At 40.8% G+C, this 25419-nt stretch overlaps 1 protein-coding gene across 1 annotated transcript in view; it reads left to right on the plus strand.

The window, feature by feature from the left end:
• The window catches only part of GAP43 (growth associated protein 43), a 99478-nt gene that overhangs the window by 60239 nt on the left and 13820 nt on the right, over window positions 1-25419 (plus strand). The gene's annotated exons all lie outside the window — the stretch shown is intronic.

A 25419-nucleotide genomic window follows, 5' to 3' on the forward strand; every position in this document is an offset into this window, starting at 1 on the left:
AATGTGATTATCTGGCTCTAGGAAGTGCCTGGTATAAATACAGCCAACTCCCTATTGATTCAGATGATGTAGTTTGTGAATTGCCAGCAGCAAAAGCATAATCTCAGACCACCTTTCCCTGTCCCACAATATGTTTCTGGGCATTCTCCCCACCATCAATTGGTGAACAGTGTACATATGTGTATGTACGCTCAGAGAATGTTAATCGTAACATTAATTGGGGTCAAACTAATTAGGAAAATAAGTCTGTTGATCTTGCCAAAAACAAAAGAAAACTCCCAAATATAGAACATGTTGTGAAGTCAAACAGAAATTATCATTTTATTATTGAAGATACTACCTTCTACCATATGCATACATGGTTGAGGGTTGACTCTGCTTATTAAAAAGTACTAGGTTCTCTTTGGTTTGGAGAGCTAACTTGGAGTTTTTTCACTATAATTGCCCAAAGAGCCTGTGAAGTATTGGAATAGGGCTTTCTCAGTGCAAGATAAATTTAAGGGAACTTCACCCCTCAACATGACCTGCCCCTCACCCCAGCACATCCACAGCAGTGAAGGAGGTCAACAGTTTCCAAAGTCTTTCTCTGGCCTGGTATGACACATAAATATCTTTCAGCCCCAAATCTTAAAGATAAACTTACTTCTGTGCCTGTTGAAAAAGTTGGGTTTACTCTTTTAAGATTTAGTGATTTAATGCATGTTGTGTCTAAGAACCCAGATTTGGACTGGACCACATTGTATCCTTGGGAAAGGACCTAGTCCACGAGGATGCTCTGGGAAATGTCTTGCCATCTGACCATTAGATTGAGAAAGTAATTACTGGACATTTGCCATGATATCCACTTCTCCACATTGGATACTGCAGGATGGCACAAGATTATTCTAGATATTTTCAGGTCTATGTCTTTCATCTTACTCCCTAAATTCTGTAAGAAGCCAGAGTGTATTAATCATTATTGTTATTAGCATTCTCTAACTTCAGATAAAGTGCACATCTCTTTCTACCAGTGACTCATTTTAAATCTTTATTCTAACTACATACCTGCCCCAGGGGCCACACCTTGAGGTTAAGAAGATGGGAATATTTCCCTGGAAAAGGTAAGGCATGTGTTGATGATGGTTTTGGTTTTAATTTACTCAGCAAGACAAACCTTGTTAACTATTCTTCTTTAGGTGTAAATTCTAGCCTTAGGCATGATGGCTGGAAGTCACATTGCATATGATAGACTATCTATTAGGTAATTTTCATATATCTTAGAAATTGATTATGATTTAAATATAGAAAATATTTGACACTGCTCAGATCATATTTTTAAACTGGGTTTCCTGAAGTTGTAAGTAAAGACAGAAGCATATAATGTGATGAGGTAAATGCTCATGATCTGGATTAATAGAAAGAATTGCTTGAATCAATGAAAAGTCTAAAAATAATATATTTTAAAGGAAGTTTGGTTTTATTATTTTTCAAGTTAGAATAATTCCAATGAATTAATAAAATATTTTAAGTAGTTACATGGTCAGTACATGTCACGTGATGAATGAAAACTGGACAGCATCAATTCCTAACTGGACAATTCAATTCTTAATCATTTGTTTACACATTCATATAGTCTTCCTACCACCTTTCTTATGCCCTTCACTTATTTTGTTAAAAATGTATCTGGTCAGTGAAAGCAAGTAGAGATCATGTACTGTCCTAAATTTTACAATTTCTGCTTGAAATATGTTTCAGTTAGTCTGAGTTTCATATGTACACTGAAAGGTAATTGATAAGTATAGATGAAGTTCAATTTGAAGCTAGTCACCAATGGCACTTTATTTTACATTGTTTCTGAGCTTAGGTAGGTATTGTCATCTTGGTTAGATCTTCAAATGCTGCCTGTAGTTTCTTCCTGGATTGATGTATCTATTAGCCTTGCCTGCTATAGGTGACAAGCACAGATTACCCGATATAGCAAGTCTCATGGAGTTGTAGAAACTAGAGGCGACAAGGAGATCCATCACAGCACATCAAGCCCAGTTCCCATGGGCCCTGCACCACAGTCTCCTCTGTGTCTTATTGAATTTCATTCTAATCCAGGATAAAAGAACAATATTCCTAATTGATCTCTACTGTCTTGGAATAGATGGCTACCCTGGGTTGCATTAGGATTCTGTGACTGCCTGAAGAGGTGGAGAGAGCAATCTGAGAAGGTTGAGTGGGGTTGGGGGCAGAACAAGCCACAAGAGAGAGTCAAGATAAAAATTGCTGTCAGTGAAAGGGTCAAAATTTTGGATCAGTTTGATCACTGCTGCTGCTGCTAAGTCATTTCAGTCGTGTCCGACTTTGTGCGACCCCATAGATGGCAGCCCACCAGGCTCCCCCGTCCCCGGGATTCTCCAGGCAAGAACACTGAAGTGGGTTGCCATTTCCTTCTCCAATGCATGAAAGTGAAAAGCAAAAGTGAAGTCGCTCAGTCATATCCGACTCTTAGCAACCCCATGGACTGCAGCCTGCCAGGCTCCTCCATCCATGGGGTTTTCCAGGCAAGAGTACTGGAGTGGGGTGCCATTGCCTTCTCCGAGTTTGATCACTGCTGTTGCTGCTGCTGCTAAGTCACTTCAGTCGTGTCTGACTCTGTGTGACCCCATTGACGGAAGCCCACCAGGCTCCCCCGTCCCTGGGATTCTCCAGGCAAGAACACTGGAGTGGGTTGCAATTTCCTTCTCCAATGCATGAAATGAAAAGTGAACGGGAAGTTGCTCAGTCGTGTCCGACTCTTAGCTACCCCATGGACTACAGCCTACCAGGCTCCTCCATCCATGGGATTTTCCAGGCAAGAGTACTGGAGGGGGTGCCATTGCCTTCTCCGAGTTTCATCACTACTTTAGTACAAATGGAAATTCTTTCTAAATTATAAATGTTTGGTTTATTTTCCTACCTTTATATTAGTGAGTTTATAACAGATGGATCTCAATTGCAGTAGGACTTTTGGAATTTTTTTAATCCTCCAACCATATCTTCCTATCTCTGCTTTGCCACTGTGCCTGCACATCCTCTGTATATCTAAGGCAAAAAATTTTCTGTGCATTTCTGATGATAATTCCTTTATAGCAGAAGGAGTGTTTATGTTATCTTTATGGCACTGTCCCCCTTCAGCCATAAGGAGAGCACCTTCAAGCCTCTTTTAATGACAGTGTCTCTGGTGTCTCTTCGCTGGATAGAATCACTGTGCTCAGTGACTCTCAGGGAAAGAATTGTCTTCTGTGTCTCGTCTTCTCCATGATAACCTGCTGACTTTCCCTGACAAAAGACTCCAACATTTCTTCTCTGACTATTCTAAGTGATGTCGTACTACTAAGGGAACACATCCAGGAAGCTAGAAATTGAGATGTTGACTGAGTAACCTCCACAGGGTACTTGATTGTGGGACATAGGATGTATTACTCTAGGTTATGCTACATTTTCTGTATGTTGAATTTGGCTGCATTTTGTTGTCACGGTCTCTTTACCTTTCTAATTGGGGTCATCAATAATGATCTAGGAACGAGAGGAGTTCTATTTATCATTCCTCTGAATAGAAATTCAGTGTCTTCCTACCTCTCTTCTTCCTTTTTCTGCGTCCTTCTTCCTTCCTTCTCTCCCTCTTTTCCTCTCTTTTTGTTCTTTCCTTTTTGCCTTTCATTTATATTAACTTTCTACCATGCCAAGCATTAGGGTCACAAAGATGAATTAGCTATGGTTGCTGATCTTAAGGAGTTCTCATTCAGTAATGGAATGGGATGAAATTCAAGCAGTAATGTTGAAAACAATCACAGTAATAATCTCAACTCATTTGAACTCTACAAAAATATGTTGAGTACCTTTATATGTTAGTGCTCTGTGGGACAAAATATGGATGAGATAGCACTTCATGCAGTTGGGCTACATGCTAAAAAGTTTTTAGTAATATGTGTCTCTATAACCAAATTATTAGAAAAAGAATAACTACAAATTTTATAGTTTCCGAAATGATAATTATGTGTAAAAAAAAAAAAAAAATGAAATACCCAACCTGTTTCTAGAATTGGAGAAATTTTTTACATTCCCCAGAACAAAATGTTCTAAGGCCCAAGGTATCCATCCATAATAGTCTTAGCTCCCCAAAGGATAGACTCACTTTCACAGCACTGTGTAACATGTGAGATTTCCCAAGGATATTTACACTTACTTGGCAGGGTGCCTCAGCAGCAGTTTTGATTTGATATGTGGTTTCAACCACTTCCTAAATTTACACACAAGTCATAAAGAGTCAAAATTTGGGTTGTGAAAGTCCATAAATGCTGTCTATAAAACATGGGCACCCTGTTAGCTACTCAGTGACACGCTGCTTAAATACTGTTGATTATTAAGCTTTCATGGCACACTTTTATATGGCTAGAGTAATCATTTTTATTGGCTTTTCTTGACAACAATCCAGTGGTATTTGATAATGTTTTTCTTTCTGCTTTTACATTCTGAAAATAGGAGCAAATTAAATGGATATATTGCCCATAGACACAGTGACAAAATAAGGGTCAAATTGATAGACCTGTAATCCTAACCTTAGCCTTGCAGTTCTTTACCTCTCTTTTATGTATTATCTCAATTCCTGCATTTTCTCATATCTTAACAGCTGTGACAATTTCTGATTATTGTCAAGAAATACCAACCAGGTCCTAGGACATTTCTGTGTCCTGTGCTCCCAGTAAGATAATGCTGAGGAGAGAATGTTGGACTCAAATAAGAAGACCAGGGCTCTAGCCTCAATATCTTTACTAATCAGACATGGGATACTAAGAAAGTCATTGCTTCTCTCTGGACTTCAGTTGTCTCATCTTTTAGAGAAGGGGCTAGGAGAGTTGGTTTCTTAAGGTTTTTTTCAAGGTTTAAACAATTAAATGTCAGACCCTGTGCTATGTGGGGATTATTCCATTTCATCATCAGAACCATTCTGTAGTATAAATGTTGTCATTTCCCATTCCCCTTTTGCAGTTGTGAAAACAGAAGTTTAGACATACTGAGGCACCTAATCATCATCAACAGATTGCAAGGGGCTAAACCAAGAGCTGAACTCTGACAGCCTGATTGCAGAGGTTATTTATTGAATCCTGACACCCAGGGAGAAATGAAGATGAGAGGAATGTCTAAGAGCCTTAGCTTCATGTCCTAATCTAAGACCACCCCATCATTTGTATAATTGGATGCTCAAACCTCTTGTCTGAGAATCATTACTGATCATATGTTTAGATGTGTACCCAATAACTAACCACACTCCTTGGTCACAACTTCCTCACTGCTCCATCACCCCAGAGTTGTTAGGAATATTACACTGGTTTTGAATCTTGAGTTCTTAGTTTAAAAATTCCTCAAGTACTGTTGGATTAGGCCTCAGAGAGCTTTGCTATGCTAAGTCACTTCAGTCGTTTCCGACTCTGTGCGACCCCATAGACGGCAGCCCACCAGGCTCCCCTGTCCCTGGGATTCTCCAGGCAAGAACACTGGAGTGGGTTGCCATTTCCTTCTCCAGTGCATGAAAGTGAAAAGTGAAAGTGAAGTCGCTCAGTCATGTCCGACTCTTAGCGACCCCATGGATTGCAGTCTAACAGGCTCCTCCGTCCATGGGATTTTCCAAGCAAGAGTACTGGAGTGGGGTGCCATTGCCTTCTCCGCAGAGAGCTTTAAGATCAGTTAAAAATTGACTGTTCTTAACAGGAATACTGCTTACTCCATTAAATATGCCAGGAGAGCTGAAATTTAGAAATTGAAGTTTTTGGAACTCAATCAGATTGAAAGTAGTTTCATCTATTCTGGACAATTCCTGCCCTAAATTTAGCTTATCAGAATTAATATCTTTTAAAATTCTTGTTTATATTTTGTTCCTCCCTTTTGGCAAGTGCATTTCCAAAGGATGCTGATACTTTATATTTATAACCAAAAAAGGGTAACGAACTTAATAATTAGGACTGATCAGAGAACAATCACTATATCTTTAAACAAAGATTTAAGGTAAAAGATAAGAAGAGATATATTTTAGAGTCAAGAAAATCATATTGTGATATCTTTTATTTATTGCCCATTCTTTCATAGTTCATATTTAATAACTTCTACCAACAAAGGTCCATCTAGTCAAGGCTATGGTTTTTCCAGTGGTCATGTATGGATGTGAGAGTTGGACTGTGAAGAAAGCTGAGCACCGAAGAAATGATGCTTTTGAACTATGGTGTTGGAGAGGACTCTTGAGAGCCCCTTGGCCTGCAAGGAGATCCAACCAGGCCATTCTAAAGGAGATCGGTTCTGGGTGTTCTTTGGAAGGAATGATGCTAAAGCTGAAACTCCAATACTTTGGCCACCTCATTCGAAGAGTTGACTCATTGGAAAAGGCTCTGATGCTAGGAGGGATTAGGGGCAGGAAGAGACGGGGATGACAGAGGATGAGATGGCTGGATGGCATCACTGACTTGATGGACGTGAGTCTGAGTGAACTCTGGGAGTTGGTGATGCACAGGAAGACCTGGCGTGCTGCGATTCATGGGGTCGCAAAGAGTCAGACACGACTGAGCGGCTGAACTGAACTGATCACCTTATAAAAGGAGCCAATAAACAGAAAAGCATGTATGTAATTCATTCCAATCTTAAATTGGTGAAAACTATATTTGGAACTGAAAATCAGTATTTCTTAAAATGAATATTTTTCAAATACTAATGCATATTCATCAAATTTTTTTTTCTCTATATACACACATGCACACACACATACACACTCAATTCCAAAGGGATTACAAGGAAAAGGAGGAAGAACCAAGAACAGGAAGAGTTACCTAGTCAGTCCATTTGGCTAAAAACAGAGAGAGAATAGAGTATCCATTTTAACGGACTAGGAAACATTGAGTGGATCATTACTCTTATTTTTTTCTCACAATCATAGATTCATTAAATGAAGAATGAAAAGCTTTCTATAATCAGACATAAAAGCAAGGGAAGAAGGAAACTGATAGTGCTTCTTAAAGCTACAAGACTGGAGCCCTTGAAGGTCTCCCAAGACATATGGTTTACAGCATGCACAAAGAAGAGGGAAAGGTTTGAAAGGATGTGGAAATTTTGCCAACGCTTACTTGTGTTTGAATTTTGTACCATAAGAAAATAACTTAATCAGGTGCTGAATTTCGGACCAATTCATATCATCAAGAACATTTGAATCATTGCCGTCTTCTAAAATGTCTCCAACCAGTTATTAATCTCATAGTGATAAAGCTTGGCTCTTTAAGTAACTAATTTATTTTGAGGCTTGTTTAAAAGAATTGCCCATAAATTTTTTTTGCAAGGATGATGAATAGCATCAGGTCTTTAATAGATCCAGTATCTTGTGGGAAGTATATAGTACAAGTGCTCTGTATTTTTAGCACAAGAGACTAAACACAATCTTAAATTAAGAGAACTGGATTCGCGTTCAGATCATATTGATTTCAGGCCAGGTTATCTGCCCTCTGAGCCTAGGTCTAACACCTGCAAAGTAAATGCTTTCATCTAGGTCTTCTCTGCCTTCTCACTTCAAAAGGCAAGTGTGCAGTGGTAAACTAAAGAGGCATCTGGAAGAGTAGCAAGTGGTTTCTAACTCAACCATTCTCACTTCCCTGCAGGGCCTTGTTTTCTAAACTATTAGATAGTGGGTTTAGGGGGCAGGGCAGTCACAATAATTGGATCTTTGGCCATCAGTGAAATTGGCTAACAGGCCCAAGTATTTGGAATTGGGCTATTATTCATCCCAAGAAAAGATAGTGTAGATGATACACAAGTTAGATGTGGTTACTCAGCAGTTCTCACGTGTATTTTCAATTTTTGAATCACAAATTATAAGATGGTGGAAGATAAAATATTTTGGTTCAATCATCTCACACCATTCTATTTGGAATGGAAAATGCAGTATCTTCAGGGATAAAGGAAGTAACCTAGGAAGGCTACATGTCTTTCCTTATGAATCAGGTTCAATACTAATGTTCTTTTCTGTAGGCATATATGTAGTCAAGTAAGTCCTGAGGCTAGTTCTTGGTTTTTATTCTTTCTAGTATAAGTTGGTAGAATCTTTTGGATTTCAGAATAGAAACCAGAAACCATTAACCTAAATGATCCATTCTGTGTGTGTCTCTTAGAGTGAAGATGAACATTTTTATAGCCCTGCTAGAATATTCTCTTTGGGGTATGAAAAAGTGAAGAATATAATTTAGATATACTTTAGCACTGTCTCCATGCCTGTAGCATATTCTTCTGCCAACTCACAAGTACATATGTACACATACAAAGACATGCACACATACACATAGATCCAGTATGTAGGAAAGGTCTCCCAAGAGTTCAGGCCATTAGAGAAAATCTAGAAGAACAATGAACTACATATTTTTTCACTCTTCAGGCCAGCGAGAGGTGGGGAATGGCTCCAGGCACATCTCCCTATCCCTAGGAAGGGGTATGTACAGAGTGAAGTTCTTTTCTATGCTGGTTGTGTTATTGAGATGTGTTTGTGAGTCTATATTGAGATGGGGAGAGTTAGGCATTAGTACTAAGGCACCCTATGATGAAATTATTGTGAGTGAAAGTTAAAGTCCTGCTTAAGCTGGTTAGGCTTCCCTGGTGGCTCAGATGGTAAAGCTTCTGCCTACAATGTGGGAGACGCGGGTTCAATCCCTGGGTCAGGAAGATCCCCTGAAGAAGAAAATGGCAACCTGCTCCAGTACTCTTGCCTGGAAAATTCCATGGATGGAGGAGCCTGGTAGACTATAGTCTATGGGGTTGCAAAGAGTCGGACATGACTGAGTGACTTCACTTTCTTTAAGCCGATTAGGGAGAGGTGGTTCCAGAAGACTTCTTGGTGTAGAGTTTCCACTGCTGGATCTTAAAGGACAAGATGTATCTAATAAAAAGGAATACTTTTATTTTTAAAAACTTGAGAAACCATCTTTCATTCAAATTAACACAAAAATACAAATAATTGTATTTAAGTCATAATTTAGCAGTTGCTTTGGAAAAGGAAATGGCAACCCACTCGAATATTCTTGCCTGGAGAATCCCATGGAAGGAGAAGCCTGGTGGGCTACAGTTCACGGGGTCGCAAAGAGTTGGACCCGAGTGAGTGACTTCTTCACTTTGAAGATTAACCCTCAGTGGAAAAAGTAGCTCCATCATATGTATTGATTATTGTTGAATCTCTTGCACTTATGGAAAGTGTCAGTTGCTCAGTCATGCCCTACTCTTTGCGACCACATGGACTGTAGCCCACCAGGCTCCTCTGTCTTTGGAGTTCTCCAGGCAAGAATACTAGAGTGGGTTGCCATTTCCTTCTCCAGGGGATCTTCCTTACCCAGGGATCAAACTCAAGTCTCTTGCATTGCAGACATATTCTTTACCATCTGAGCCACCAGGGAAGCCCATCTTGCACCTACAGCAATGGGAAATAGAAGGTAACCGATAAGTATTTGATGAATGAGTTAAGAATGAATGAACAGTGTTATCACAGTAAAAGTCCTAAACTGACCTAAAAGACTAGTTTCTAACCTCAACCCAATTATAACTTTAAGCACACATATAAATTGCCTAAAACTATTGGACAGAGTGCTTCCAAATCATTACCATTTATAAAATAGCTCGATGGTGCCTGTTACGATACATCACAACTTATTTGCAGATTTTAAGTGACAAAGGGAGGCAGACACTTGCTCAAACAGAAAGCTGTGCTGCTGTCCACCTGTCTTTTATTTTGGAAGCTGAATACACAGGCTCCCTGGAAAGTTTTGTTGTTATTCAGGGTCATACGTCATCCTCAAGGTAGCCAGAATTCATACCACTTAGGGCTATAGAGACCAATGTGAGCATTTTGCATTATGTTCAGGAACATATTGAAAACTAGAGGAAACCAAAGCTGCTCCCTCCTGAAAGCAGTTGATTAATTTCATTCCAGCCCCATGAGTGACCTGTGTGTGACTCTTGCCAGTGTGTGACAGGTACACCCAGGGAAGGAATGATTTGCCAGGTCCCTTGGCTTCTTTCCTCATCTGACATGTTTAAGTCATCTTTGCAAGGTGTTAAGAGTCTACCGAACCTGCTGTGCCCCAGCTATATGCTGAATTGTTAATATGTTCCCAAACCAACAGTGTTGGGACAGAGACCAGAAAATCGGCTTTCCCATTCCTGTTACTGATTCTCCTTTGCCAGAGGAGTGTAAACATAATTTGCCTACAGCTCATGAGCCATTCAGACTGCGTACCACAGGGAGGTTGGACTGGGAGGCAGAATAGTTTTGCCCCTGCATGTAACTTGCAGCAACTCTCATGTATTTGATAAAAAGACAGGAATGGCTTGTCTTTGTGAAACTGTCTCTTACTCATTTTAAAGGGCTAAGAAAGACCAGGGTTTAGCAGTGTGGTTGCAGTATTCTCAGATCCTTTGAGAAAGAAAAGCAGGTGGATTCTTTACCACTGAGCCACCTGGAAAGCCCTGGAACAATATCAGTTCCCAAAAAAATGTATTTATATAGAAACACATAAATATCAACTAATAACTCTCACATACTTGTATACATATGTAAGTAAGGCCTTGAGAACTAAATTTAACATGTGTTGTGATTTCTGTTATGGATTGCACACTTATTATAAAGGTTAAGAAAAGTGATAAAGTTTAGAATTATAATAATAACTGCTGAAGAGATGGATGGATATATTGTCCTCAAAAGTGTGATATGAATTGAAAGACCTTTTATCTTTTTAGAGATGAGTTCAGCATTTGGATTGAATTGTGATCTTGGTTAACTTTTCTAACTTCTAATGTAGAGGAATGGTTGCCTCCTTCCTTTCCTCAAAGTTTTAGTGCAAATGATGCTTTTAATTCTAGGCAGAGCATTGTGAAACAATGAATTCATAGACAGTAGGAGCAGAATAGAGGGTCATTTTTGAAGAGTGAAGCTTTCAAAATTCTTAGCTGGGCATCATTTGTTCAGATAAGTGTTTTATATATATATACATACATATATATGTTTCAGTTCAGTTCAGTTCAGTCACTCAGTCATGTCCGACTCTTTGCAACCCCATGAACCGCAGCACGCCAGGCCTCCCTGTCCATCACCAACTCCCGGAGTCCACCCAAAAACCCATTTCCATTGAGTTGGTGATGCCATCCAACCATCTCATCCTCTGTCATCCCCTTCTCCTCCTGCCCTCAATCTTTCCCAGCATCAGGGTCTTTTCAGATGAGTCAGCTCTTCACATTAGGTGGCCAAAGTATTGGAGTTTCAGCTTCAACATCAGTCCTTCCAATGAACACCCTGGACTGATCTCCTTTAGAATGGATTGGTTGGATCTCCTTGCAGTCCAAGGGACTCTCAAGAGTCTTCTCCAACATCACAATTCAAAAGCATCAATTCTTCGGCACTCAGCTTTCTTTATAATCCAAATCTCACATCCATACATGACCACTGGAAAAACCATAGTCTTGACTAGATGAACCTTTGTTGGAAAAGTAATGTCTCTGCTTTTTAATATGCTGTCTAAGTTGGTCATAACTTTCCTTCCAAGGAGCAAGTGTCTTTTAATTTCATGGCTGCAATCACCATCTGCAGTGATTTTGAAGCCCCCAAAATAAAGTCTGCCACTGTTTCCACTGTTTCCCCATCTATTTGCCATGAAGTGATGGGACTGGATGCCATGATATTAGTTTTCTGAATGTTGAGCTTTAAGCCATTTGTTTCACTCTCCTCTTTCATTTTCATCAAGAGGCTCTTTAATTCATCTTCACTTTCTGCTATAAGGGTGGTGTCATCTGCATATCTGAAGTTATTAATATTTCTCCCGGCAGTCTTGATTCCAGCTTGTGCTTCCTCCAGCCCAGTGTTTCTCATGATGTACTCTGCATATAAGTTAAATAAGCAGGGTGAGAATATTCAGCCTTGACATACTCCTTTTCCTATTTGGAACCAGTCTGTTGCTCCATATTCAGTTCTAACTGGTGGACATGGTGACTGACCTGCATACAGATTTCCAAGAAGCAGGTCAGGTGGTCTGGTATTCCCATCTCTTTCAGAGTTTTCCACAGTTTATTGTGATCCACACAGTCAAAGGCTTTGGCATAGTCAATAAAGCAGTAATAGATGTTTTTTCTGGAACTCTCTTGCTTTTTCGATGATCCAGTGGATGTTGGCAATTTGATCTCTGGTTCCTCTGCCTTCTCTAAAACCAGGTTGAACATCTGGAAGTATACTAACACCCCCTCCCCCCAATTAGGGCCAATCTGGTTGAGGATGGTAGAGGGAAACCGTGATGGCAGGAGAGATCCAGAGCCCCTCTTCTGCTTCTGTTCCTTCCCTCTAAATGGACCTTCTCTGGCCTCTGAAGTACAGTTTGAAAAATACAAATTTAAGGAATTTCTCTGGTATTAACTTTCTACACATGGACAGCAAAATGGTCAAGTGAGATCTGAACCTGTCATTCTCACTGTCATGGTCTTCGCAATGAGTAGGAATAACTGCAGCTACACTAATTAGGTAGTAGAATATGTGTATTATTTAGAAGATGAACAGAAACTCCTCCAGTATTAGAGTATTAGAGTCCAATTGTTTAGTCATAGATAGGATTAGTCTGTGTAACCTCCAGGCAGGATGTTAGGTACATTAAAGTACATTCTATTTTGGTTCCAAATTTATTTTTAAAATAAGAAACCCAAGTTTTATTTTCTAAAGCCTTGTTTTAAAACCATAAACCAGTGAGTTTTGAATTGTCTCCCTTGGAGCCCTGAAATTCCAGGGAGTAGGACCTTAGAGTGGTATCTGGGAATTAGGTTGTTTCACAGTGGCCAGGTTGGTGGGCACTGGGTCCTCCACCATCCCACAATTCTCTGTTCTTCCATTAGTTCTGGATCTTAGTAAAACTTTGTCATTTTAATTAATAATAACTGAAAATTACTGTAGTAAACTTAGGGCTAATTTCAAAAGTCCTTGAGTTTTGGCATGATTAAAAATCAACTGCACATAATTCAGAACTCATTTTTCATTCAGGCATCCACTCTATACTCAGCTTCAATTGTTTGTTTTATAAACAGATGATCTTCCCAGATATAGGACTTGTTCAAATTCTGTTTGCATTCAAATGGGAATTGTTCAAATTCTATAAAAATTTGTTTCTTATGCAAATTGTTAAAAAATGGAAGTTGGATGACTCATGCAAGGTTACTAACCAAGACTAAATAAAATCTCTACATCCGTAGCTTCTGAGTCTTTAACAAAAAGAAACACACTAATAATGCAATAATATTTTTTAGTTCTACTCCAATTTGCAACATAATTGTATAAACAAAGCATTTTCTCTGATGAGATACCACTTAAGGAATTCTATCCATGTAATTTTGAAAAATTCACAAAAATAAGATTACTAGAAAGCCAAAGCCCAAAATCTGTCTCAAGAATTCTAAAAAATCTGTCACCTTTCTTTCTTCCATTCCTCAGTCCCAGTGAATGCAACAGGGTCAGTTTTATTTAACTCCAGAGATGAGCATCCTGAATGTCATTTGAATGCTTAAAGTCATGTAGTGAAACAGCCCAGCTGGCTAAAGAGGAATCGATCCAATAATGGCAAGATAGGCTTAGGGTTGAATGGGCTTGGCTTCTTATAATTTCTAACAGATGACTTGAAGATCACTCATATAAAACTACAAACTTATATCTGTCCAAACAAATACCTTGCCTTATACCTTCCAGTGCTTACCTCTGGAATGGAATCTAAATTATAACCATGACCTGCAAGGCCCCACATGATCTGACTTCTGCATCTGCCTCTGATCATATGTCCTAGTCTGCCCTTCTTCACTCTTCTCCAGCCATCCCACATTCCCTGGGGTCTCTTGAACAGGCTCAGTTTGTTCCTATCTTAGGGCCACTGCATTTGCTTTCTCCCCCAATCTTTCCATAGCTTCCTCTTCACTTTGAAGTCTCCATTTGGATATTACTTGATCAAAGAAGACTTTCCTGACCATTTGACCAGAATAGCACTTCCTCTGCCAGCCCCATCAGTTCTACCCAATTTGTGTTCTTCCCATCACTCTCGGTGCCTAGAATGAATGATTTATCTATCTCTCACTACACTTTCCATTCCCTGAAGGCAGGGACGTGGCATTCTTCAGCACAGCATCCCCAGTGCTCAGAATGGACCCCTGCATGTAGAGAGCCCTCGATGGATGTCATTGATCAACTATTTTTTTAGTATTTATTTTATTGTTTATTTATTTATTTGGCTGTGTCAAGTCAGTTGCAGCGTTGTGCATGTGAACTCTTGCACTGTTCACACTTCTCTTTACTTGTGGCACGTGGGCTCAGTTGCCCTGCATCATGTGGGACCTTAATTCCCCGACCAGGAATCAAACGCATGTCCCCCACATTGGAAGACAGATTCTTAACCACTGGAACACTAGGGAAATCTCTTGGTTGATTATTCATAGGAATTTTACCTATGGAAAGATTTATCCTTGTAAGCAGCTTTAGAGAGGGAAAAGCATCATTTTATTTTTCAAATTTGAAGACCCACCAAAAACTACGAATCTTTTAGACAAGGGTCCAACTTTCTTGCTTACAGAGAAACTCTCATAGACTTTCTAAATCAGCATCCTCTATTCCATGACCTGTCATCCAGGCACCAGCCAGTCTGCATCTGGAGGAGAGTGTTTAGCTCAGAAGGGAAATTGGTCTGAATGTAAAAAGGAGTCGAGACCCCTAGGAAGAGAACCAGGTGAGGTGTCGTGGGGACTGCACATTTGAAGAGAGAGCAAGGAGGAAGTAGCAGGGAGGATGAATGAGGCAGACAATGGGTGAGGAAAAAAGGAGAAGAAAACTACTGATAGAAGCATTCCAGAAGTGGAAACATCAGAGGATTCAGGAAGAGTAAGAAAGGAAGTAGAGAAAGAAGAGAAGGTAGAAATGAGAAAAAGAAAGCAAGAAGCATGGGAGAGGCAGGACGGGAGGGGTGGGCCAGCAGAGGAGAGGTATGAGAGCTGTGGATGCCCTCCAGCCTTGCTGCCAGCACACCCTCTGAGGTGGATGGTCCCATTTACCTTACTCTCTGGTAAAAGGATATGGTTTTGAAGGTGCCTTCCCTCTCTAGCACTCTCTCTTCTCCACTTCACAAATCAGTCTGTTCATTTGCTCAGTCGTGTCCGACTCTTGTGGCCCCATGGACTTCAGCATACCAGGCTTCCCTATCCATCACCAACTCCGGAACGTACTCAAATTCATGTCCATCACATCAGTGATGCCATCCAACCATCTCATCCTTTGTCATCCCCTTCTCCTCCCGCCTTCAATCTTTCCCAGCATCAGGGTCTTTTCCAATGAGTTGGTTTTTCGCATCAGGTGTTTCGCATTGGAGTTTCAGCTTCAGCATTAGTCCTTCCAATGAATATTCAGGACTTATTTCCTTTAGGATTGACAGGCCCTAAAGGCCAGCTTCACAAATAGCAGGCCCTAAAAGGACCCCCTGGCAAATGGATTTTCTGTCTCCAAGCAGATCTAAGTGGCAGATGGGGCCCAGCTCCCCAAGGAGAGAGCCATTCCCCTCCCCACCCCCAAGGCTCACTATTGTTCAGTCCTTCAACATCATCAGTCCCCAGCCAGCATAGCCTCAGCAAAGGGAGAGGGGCCGCCCCAGTCTGCTTCTAGGCAGGAAAAGGAAAGGGGGGGTGAGCTTTACTGTCCTACAAGTTTAAATGGAGATCTTTCATCCTAATACATTCTGGATTCCAAGCATTTTTTCAAAAACTGTTTTTACTTAGAATGCCTCATAGGGAAACAGTTTTGGAATTGTGTTACCCTGAGTTCTCACTCTATGGCTTTCATAATGTGTTTATGAAACACGTCCAGTTTCTTTATGTCCAGTTTATGTCCAGTCTCTTTATTTATAAGATGGAGATAACAACACCACCCTCAAACAGAGGATGTGAGGATTTAAAAATGTAACCTTGTTAAAGAATCTGTTACAGAATAAGTTTTCAAAGAACATTATTTTGCTTCATCTTTTTTTCTGGTAATCTGAAATAAGTAGTTCTCATACTCCCCTCTCCTCATATGGAAATTCTCTGGGCAGATCTTCAACTTGGAGATGGCAAAAACAAGGATCTTCTATCATCTTTTCATTCATAAAATTGTTAGTGGAAGAGATTCTTTCATCAAGTAAATAAAGAACCACCACCTTTTTTCTTTTCATTTTGGTGACCCAAAGTGAAATATTTCAAGGAGTATAAAATACTACAAAACGGAAGTGTGTTACCTGATGGATACTGAAACAGTAGACAGAATCGCAACAGCAGTGGATGTAGCCACCTCTCTTCCTTAAAGGACTGCCGTACAAGGGAAGGATCACAGGTGTTGGAATTGGACCTACTTACATTTGAATGAGGAGGCTTCCCTGGTGTCTCAGTTGGTAAAGAATCTGCCTGCGATGTGAGAGACCTGAGTTTAATCCCTAGGTCAGGAAGATCTCCTTGAGAAGGGAATGGCTACCCACTCCAATATTCTTGCCTGGAGAATCCCATGGATAGAGGAGCCTGACAGGTTACATACAGTCCATGGAGTCACATGAGTGGGACACCACTGAGTGACTAACACTTTCACTTTTCAAATGTTTGAATTAAAGGCCTGATCTCTAACCAGCTTTATGTCACCAACTCAACATCAGTTTTGGTATCTATAAGATAATACAATATCTTCATTGCTGAACTTGGTAGTTGCTAGTACTAAATCGATCACATGTAAGGACCTACTGTGGTGTTTTATTGAACACATGGCGTCTAATAGAAAGTCATCACTGCTTCTGGGTAAGGGCCTACTGTGGTATTTTGCTGAGCACATGTCCATGCTAAGTTGCTTCAGTCATGTCTGACTCTGTGTGACCCTTCCTCAGCAAAGGGAGAGGGGCTGCCCCAGCCTGTCCTCTGTTCATGGGATTCTCCAGGCAAGAATACTGGAGTGGGTTGCCATGCCTTCCCAACCCAGGGGTTGAACCCACCTCTCTTACATCTCCTGTGTTCACAGGTGGGTTCTATACCACTAGTGCCACCTGAGACGCTTTGGTGTCTATGAAATAATATAATATCTTAGTTGCTGGACTTTGTAGTTGCTGGACTACATAGATCACATGTAAAGGGCCTACTATGGTGTTTTACTGAAACCATAGTAAGTGTCTAATAGAAAGTCATCATTGCTTCTGGTTCTTTTCAACTGAAGCTATTGAGAAACTTTATTTTTTTCCTTGGCTCTACTACTGACTTTATAAAGGAAGTTAATGAGCAAATAGGATGTATACTATGGCCAACAAGAGAGACACATAATGATTTGCAGTCCTTCTGGGAGTCAGAGACTGTTCTATTTGGCCTACCATGTAGCTCAGCAAGATTACCAAGTCCTTACATTATCAGTAATGATGGAGCTTCCACCAGGTAGTGATGTTGGGATTAATTTAGGCTCTATATAATTGGTCCCTGGGAAACTGCAATCTAGGGATTCAATAGAAGATGGCGGGGTCCCTTAAGGGAAATAATTAATACACTCTTTCTAGGTAGATACCAACTATAAACTGTCACATCTTGGATTTCAGTCTTACAAACTTAGACCTAAAGGGTAACTTAAAAATCTAGATATGGGAACTGGGTGAACTTCAGTAGGTTCCTTCAATCCCCTGAAATTATTTGCAATGTATTATACTGGATGTGAATATGCATGATATTCTGGTATCCTCCTCTTTCATCAGATATTCAGCTGGGACCATGACACAAAAAGATTAAGATCCACCATACTCAGACACCCTCCAGGAGATGTTATATTGTTGTGTGTTTTAATGAAAGCTGAAACGTGCTCCAGAATCCAGCTTGCATGGTCTGTCCATGGTCTCACATTGAGTTCAAAGTAGAATAGAGGAGATAAACCCAGAAGTCCCAAAGACTTTATTTATTTATTAATATGCATAATTCCAACACCACACAAGGCACTATGTGGTGCATAAAAGTGAATATCTGTTATCATGGAAGTTATAATCTGTCTGAGAAAGAAAAGTGAACCTTAAAAGGGTAACAATTCAGGGTCAGTCAAAGAAAGGAATTCCAAGGCTGTAATGATGGGTAGTGTCCGAAGGAAAGAAAGAAACATCACTATGGCATATCAGTGAAGATGCTGGCCCAACACCTCCTGTCAGTATGTGGAAGGTAGGGTGTGCTGAACCTGCTTATTATTAGAAGCCTGAAAGTGGTTAGAGGATTTCACTCGTAATATCACAGTTAATGGAAGGTGAATAGAGGGTGGTTGAGGTTTTTACTTTATTATATTATTTTTGCTCCAAGAATGACTCTGATGTTTCTATAAGGTTTACACACAAATAGTCTATACTTACTAATAATTTTAGCTTATTCATAAAAGTGGCTTCAATGAACAGTCTTGAGACTGAGCTTTTAATCATTTTAGAAGGACTGAATAATAAAAAGTAATTTCAGGACAACTTAAAAATAGAACCCAGTCACAATAGGCTGTTCCAACCATGAGACATCGCTCTATCACTTGCCTGCAGCCCTTTCTTCCTGGAGAGCGATTCGACTTTGACTTTCACCCAGGCTCGCAGGCTGGGAACGGAATTACGCTGGTGCCCTCTGCTGGGAGGAGATGGGAAGTTCAGCAGGAAACAATGGTGCCCTGGTCTGCGCAGTAGGGCCTGAGTGGGTGATTCAGGGCCCACAGGAGCCTCTAGGCTGGATTCGTTCAGTACTATTTACATGCCTCCCAGTCAGGTACGCTCTGGCATCATGCCCAAATTCATTTACAAGGATTAATTAGATTTTTATTGTAAGGAGATTGTCAGCTAATTAAAAAATAATAATAATTCAAGGAAACTGTCCCCCTTTACCCTGACAATTTGCGAACTGGAGCCTCCTTTCACTGAACAGAGTACCGTGACTTATGGTGGGAGGTGGCCATCTTGCTACTCAACACTACCTCTTGAGAGGCCAGTGAGAGACTCTAAGGCCATTTTTTAATCATGTTCAATTATTGTTTTCTTTTAGAGGCAGGGAAAGCACATTGATATTCATCGCTGATTTCTTGGCTCAGATCATCAGAATTAATGCCATGGTGTTAAATTAGATTTAGAGTGTCTACTCTGGTGTTCCTTTGGTACACTGCTCAGCTGATTTTTGGCTAGAGGTGAAAAAAACATTCACTTGTAATTAGGAACTGGATAGGGGAGTGCTGAGAAGGAACCCAAAAGTGAGAAGAGTTTTAAATTCTCCTGTGTGCAAATTGGAGGTGAACTTCTAAAATAAAATGATGGGTGTGGGGGAGGAGAGGATGGTTTGAAATGATTGTTTCCAACATTCCACTTTTATTTTTTTTAGGATCAATAGCACGGACATGGAGGTCTGCCTGTGGTTTCCATAACAACATGGCTTATTGAAAGACGGCAGGCTCCACAAATCCCCAATTATCAGCCTTGCAGGGCTTATTAATGGAGCTGAGGATCCCAGTGAGGCAGGCAGCTCATTGCTGGCACGTGCCTGGTGGCCTGGCAGGAGGGTGCAGGAGATGGGAAAGGGAGATGCATGGTGAGACAGCAGCCGTTTGTTCCCCTGTCACTTCGGGGGCTGCGGCCATACAGGAGGCTCTGTGAGCGGCCCTGGAAGCCTTGAGTGGTGGCTGCTGTTGCAGAAATCGAAGTGGAGATTGTTCTTTCCAGTCCCGCCCCAAAAGCCATCCGTCTGGAATAAATCCATATGAATACATCACACGCCCCGTATGTTTATTGAGCTCCTATAATTAATTGAGGCTTCCTCACAAAGACAATGGTGACTCTATATTACTAATATTAACTCAAGCCTTAATTAACATGTGAAGCCAACCTAATGCATATTAGATAGCTTTGAATTATTCAGGCTTTGGTCTGGTGTTCGCTTATTAAGTCCTCACCATAGAGTAACTGCAATAGCAATAGTAATACTGATTATGATAACAATATAAATAACACTTACTTGTCAGGCTCTCTACTAAATGCTCTATGTGGAGTTTCTTGTTTAAGCCTCATAAGAACCCTACAATGAGCAGTATCATTGTCCCTTTTACGGAAGTCAGAGAACTTAAAAGATATCTTAAGTCACGTGGTTAGTGAGTGTGACTATATCAGGCTCTCATTTCTGTTGCACATAATTATTTTTATTCTCCCCTTTCATTTAACTTGGGTGTCCTCAAGACAAAAAGGGGACAGCACGTTTATAGTAAGTTCTGTGTTCCCTAGTGTGATTGGGGAATGGAGCATTCTGGCTAATCAAATGTTTTGATTAATAATTGCCATCATGTCATTATTGGATTTTCAATTAGAAAAGGTTTGGGATATAATAAAACATGTACAACATTAAAAATATAGTAATCATAGTCATAAAATGCTTCAGGACCACTATTACAAATGTCAATTTTTACTGCAATGCAGAAGTGTTAGTTGATAAAGATGTCTGTTTGACAGCATGCCAGATGAACTGCTTTTGTAACATGGAGATATCAATGTCTTAACACTGAATTTTATATATTTCAAAATACTTTATGTGAACTACCACTAAAGTTCTATGTGATCAGAAAAAAAAATATTTTGGAGTCTTTCAGAATTAAAGAATATTAGCACTTGGAATGGAGAAGGCAGTGGCACCCCACTCCAGTACTCTTGCCTGGAAAATCCCATGGACGGAGGAGCCTGGTGGGCTGCAGCCCACGGGGTCTCTAAGAGTCAGACATGAATGAGCGACTTCACTTTCAATTTTCACTTTCATGCATTGGAGAAGGAAATGGCAACCCACTCCAGTGTTCTTGCCTGGAGAATCCCGGGGACGGGGGAGCCTGGTGGGCTGCCGTCTATGGGGTCGCACAGAGTCAGACACGACTGAAGTGACTTAGCAGCAGCAGCAGCAGCGCTTGGAAAACCTCAAACTCATCAAATACTCTGGGTCCCTAGACTGTTTTTATTAAATCATAATCTTACACTATGTGGAAAATGAACTATGACACTCCATTGAGGTGGTTCGATCCAAATCTGCCGTAGAGCACCATGAGAGTAGATCAAGGTTCGCAGAGTTTTCATTATATTTGCTCAAACATTTTTTTTTGCTTTTAGTCTCCAGAACCAGTAATAGAACTTGCTCACAAGGACCATGTCTTATGAAGGATTAAAAGAAGTGATGATAAGAACTGTTCATGTTAATAACTTACTGAGCACATCAACTAATCATTTCATATGTCTCATACTTTAAAACAACCCTGTGAGGTAGGTACTACCCCCCATTTTGTAGATGAAGAAATCAAGGTACAGAGAGGTTATATAATGTGTTCAAAATATCACATTTGGGAAGTGGTGGATTCTCAGTTCAAACTCAGACCATCTAGCTCCTGAGTCTGTATTCATAATCACACCTACCCTACCACCCTTCACTGAAACAACTTTTGCCCAAGCCGCAAATGACTTCCTCATTGCTAAAATCCAGGGGTCACTTCTGTGGCTCATAGTCTTTGACTTACCAATAGGATTTCATAGTTGATCACTTTCCACTCTTTGAAATACTATACTTACTATTCTAGCACATTCCCTGTCCCTGATTTTTTTCTCCTAACATATTGGCTGTTCCTTTTCAGCTCCCTTTGTCCTTGTTTCTTCATCTCCCTGTTTCTAATCATTGGAATGTCTCACAGCTCAGTCTTGAACCTCATCTTCTCTCATTACATTTACTTCTTTGGTGATCTCTCCCAGTTCATGGCTTCAAATATCACAAACATACAACCTGATAAATCCCAATTGTCCATCTGTAGCCCAAACCTTTCTCCCCACTCCAGACAACCAGTCACTCAACTGGTGTATATAATAGATACCTTAAACCAAACATTTTGGGGAGAAAAAAAAATTCCTGTCTTTTCTCCCAAACCTGCTCCTTCTCAAGTTTCCCCATTTCCAGAAATAGCAAGCCCATCTTTTCCTGAGGCTCAGGCCACATATCTTGGAATTATCCCTGACTCTTTTGTCTTTTCCTGTATTAAATCTGTCAGCAGATCTTGTTGGCTCCACTTTCAAAATATATCTAGGATCTGAGCACAATTGTATTTTCTCTTGCTTCCATCTCATTTCAACAAAAGCCAAGGTCTTAAAATAGTCTCCAAGCCCTGCATGATTCACATCCTGCAAAAGTCACCACTTGGAGTTGGTCTTATCTGTTCTCTCTCTCCTACTCCCTTCTAGCATCTCTGATATCTGTGCTAAAACCCCAGTGACCACATGTGCTCACAACCACAGCATCGCACTACTGATCTCTCTGCCTCAAAACCTCTCCTCTTTAGATGCTCGTTGAGTTACTCTCTGTCTTCTTCAGCTTCTGTCTACATGTCACCTTCTCAAACAGACTTTCTGTCTGATCTTGCCATGCCGCTTTCATCTCTATTCTTCTTCCCAACATGTTTTTCATAGCTTTTACCACCACTTGACGTGCTATATATTTCACCTGCTTATTTATAGAATAATATAAGCTCCACAAATGGTGTTTTTGTTTTTATTATTATTAATATTTTATACACTGATGTATCCCCAGCAGCTAGAACAGGTACAGAATGTTCAATAGATGTGTGAGAAGGTAGATACCTACTTAGTCAAACAGCAGTTTAATCAGTCCTGATGGTCAATGCATAGGCGGCAAAACTGATCCAAGATCACTGTCACATTCAGTTGGTTTGCTCCTTATCACCACTGAAGGAACTTCTCCTCTGCCATCTGGACAGACATTCCCCCATCTTCTTGTGCCCTTTCAACTTCCTTGGAGACTGACTCCTCTAATTCTTACAGGTAATACCATCCCTCCTAGTGATTGAAAGCTGTTGGCAGTGACCCTGATTGGGATGTCAGTGGCACCGGAAGGCCAGAGCTGTGTCCTAGTCTCACTGCATTATAGTCACTCCCTACATGGAACACAATCATAGAGAAGAGAGTGCTTTCATCTCCCCATGCAAGGATACATCTGTAAAAGAGAGCCATTTTATTAATAGCAATTCCAAACCACTAGGAATTCTGCTCTGACCAAAAATAGATGGCACAGACACATTTTTGCTTAGGGGAGATCTGCCTTTCTCTCAGGTTAAGTCATCAGATCAAAGTCATGGAAGCTTTAAAGTCTAATAAAGAGTCTCTGGTGGATTAAAATGTTCTACTTTTCACAAACGATAATTATAGCTAACTCAGTATTTACCTGTCAGTAGCCCTTTTTTGTGGGGAAGGAAATGGCAACCCACTCCAGTGTCCTTGCCTGGAGAATCCAAGGGACAGAGGAGCCTGATGGGCTTCCATATATGGGGTCGCACAGAGTCAGACATGACTGATGCGACTTAGCAGCAGCAGCAGCAGCCCTTTTTTGTGGAGAAGGCAATGGCACCCCACTGCAGTACTCTTGCCTGGAAAATCCCATGGACGCAGGAGCCTGGTGGGCTGCAGTCCATGGGATCCCTAAGAGTCGAACACGACTGAGCAACTTCACTTTCACTTTTCACTTTCATGCATTGGAGAAGGAAATGGCAACCCACTCCAGTGTTCTTGCCTGGAGGATCCCAGGGATGGTAGAGCCTGATGGGCTGCCATCTATGGGGTTGCACAGAGTCAGACACAACTGAAGCAACTTAGCAGCAGCAGCAGCCCTTTTGAGTGTGTTGAATTCGCCTCCATGTTGATTATAGCTCAAGATGACTGGAAGATGTTTTCATACAGGAATAATTCTTCAGAGGAACCACTGCATAAAAATTTACAGGTTCTTTCTCTCTCTCTTTCTCTCATCAGTAAAAGTCCAAGTGTTCATTCTCATATCTTCTATTAGGTTGCACAATTAGAAAACAGTTTTGTGAGCCAGATAACACCAACAAAATCAGAGGTCTTGTTAGACTCCAACGGTGATAGATAAGATAGCCCAAGTGAGGGCAAGATACTGCAAGACAGACAATAAAGGTAGGCCGTGTCAGTTCAGTTCAGTCACTCAGTCGTGTCCGATTCTTTGCAATCCCATGAACCACAGCACGCCAGGCCTCCCTGTCCACCACGAACTCCTGGAGTTTACTCAAACTCATGTCCATTGAGTCGGTGATGCCATCTAACCATCTCATCCTCTGTTGTCCCCTTCTCCTCCTGCCCTCAATCTTTCCCAACATCAGGGTCTTTTCCAATGAGTCAGCTCTTTGCATCAGGTGGCCAAAATATTGGAGTTTCAGCTTCAACATCAGTCCTTCCAATAAACACCCAGGACTGATTTCCTTTAGGATGGACTGGTTGGATCTCCTTGCAGTCCAAGGGACTCTCAAGAGTCTTCTCCAACACCACAGTTCAAAAGCATCAATTCTTCTGCATTCAGCTTTCTTTATAGTCCAACTCTCACATCCATACATGACTACTGGAAAAACCATAGCCTTGAGTGGATGGATATTTGTTGACAAAGTAGTGTCTCTGCATTTTAATATGCTGTCTAGGTTGGTCATAACTTTCCTTCCAAGGAGTAAGTGTCTTTTAATTTCATGGCTGCAATCACCATCTGCAGTGATTTTGGAGTCCAAAAAAATAAAGTCAGCCACTGTTTCCACTGTTCCCCATCTGTTTGCCATGAAGTGATGGGACCAGATGCCATGATCTTAGTTTTCTGAATATTGAGCTTTAAGCCAATTTTTTCACTCTCCTCTTTGACTTTCATCATGAGAATCTTTGGTTCTTCTTCACTTTCTGCCATAAGGGTGGTGTCATCTGCATATCTGAGGTTATTGACATTTCTCTTTACAGTCTTGATTCCAGCTTGTGCTTCATCCAGCCCAGCATTTCTCATGCTGTACTCTGCATATAAGTTAAATAAGCAGGGTGACAATATACAGCCTTGACGTACTCCTTTTCCTATTTGGAACCAGTCTGTTGTTCCATATCCAGTTCTAACTGTTGCTTCCTGACCTGCATACAGGTTTCTCAAGAGGCAGGTCAGGTGGTCTGGCATTCCCAAGTCTTTCAGAATTTTCCACAGTTTATTGTGATCCACACAGTCAAAGGCTTTGGCATAGTCCGTGTAGCTGTATATAACCTTTAGTGAGAAAGGGCTGCTCTGCATCACCAAAGGGCCTGGAGGTCCTGGCGAGGGGAGTGGGGGTGGGGATGTGTTTGTATGTGGTGGTAGTTGGTCAAGGAAGTGGAGTGGAGAGATGGGGTAGGGAGTGGGAATGGGCACAAAATTAGGTGATGAGAAGGGTGGGGGTTAGGGGTACCAGTACTACCTAAAAATTCCCATCCAACAGGAATGCGTGGTATACAGGGACCAGGGTTACAGAAAGCAACTGAAAAACTTAAAAATCTGTGGATTGGAAACCTCTGATGATAG

The sequence above is a fragment of the Bubalus bubalis genome, chromosome 1 (genome assembly GCF_019923935.1).
Source record: "Bubalus bubalis isolate 160015118507 breed Murrah chromosome 1, NDDB_SH_1, whole genome shotgun sequence".
NCBI classification, from domain to species: domain Eukaryota; kingdom Metazoa; phylum Chordata; class Mammalia; order Artiodactyla; family Bovidae; genus Bubalus; species Bubalus bubalis.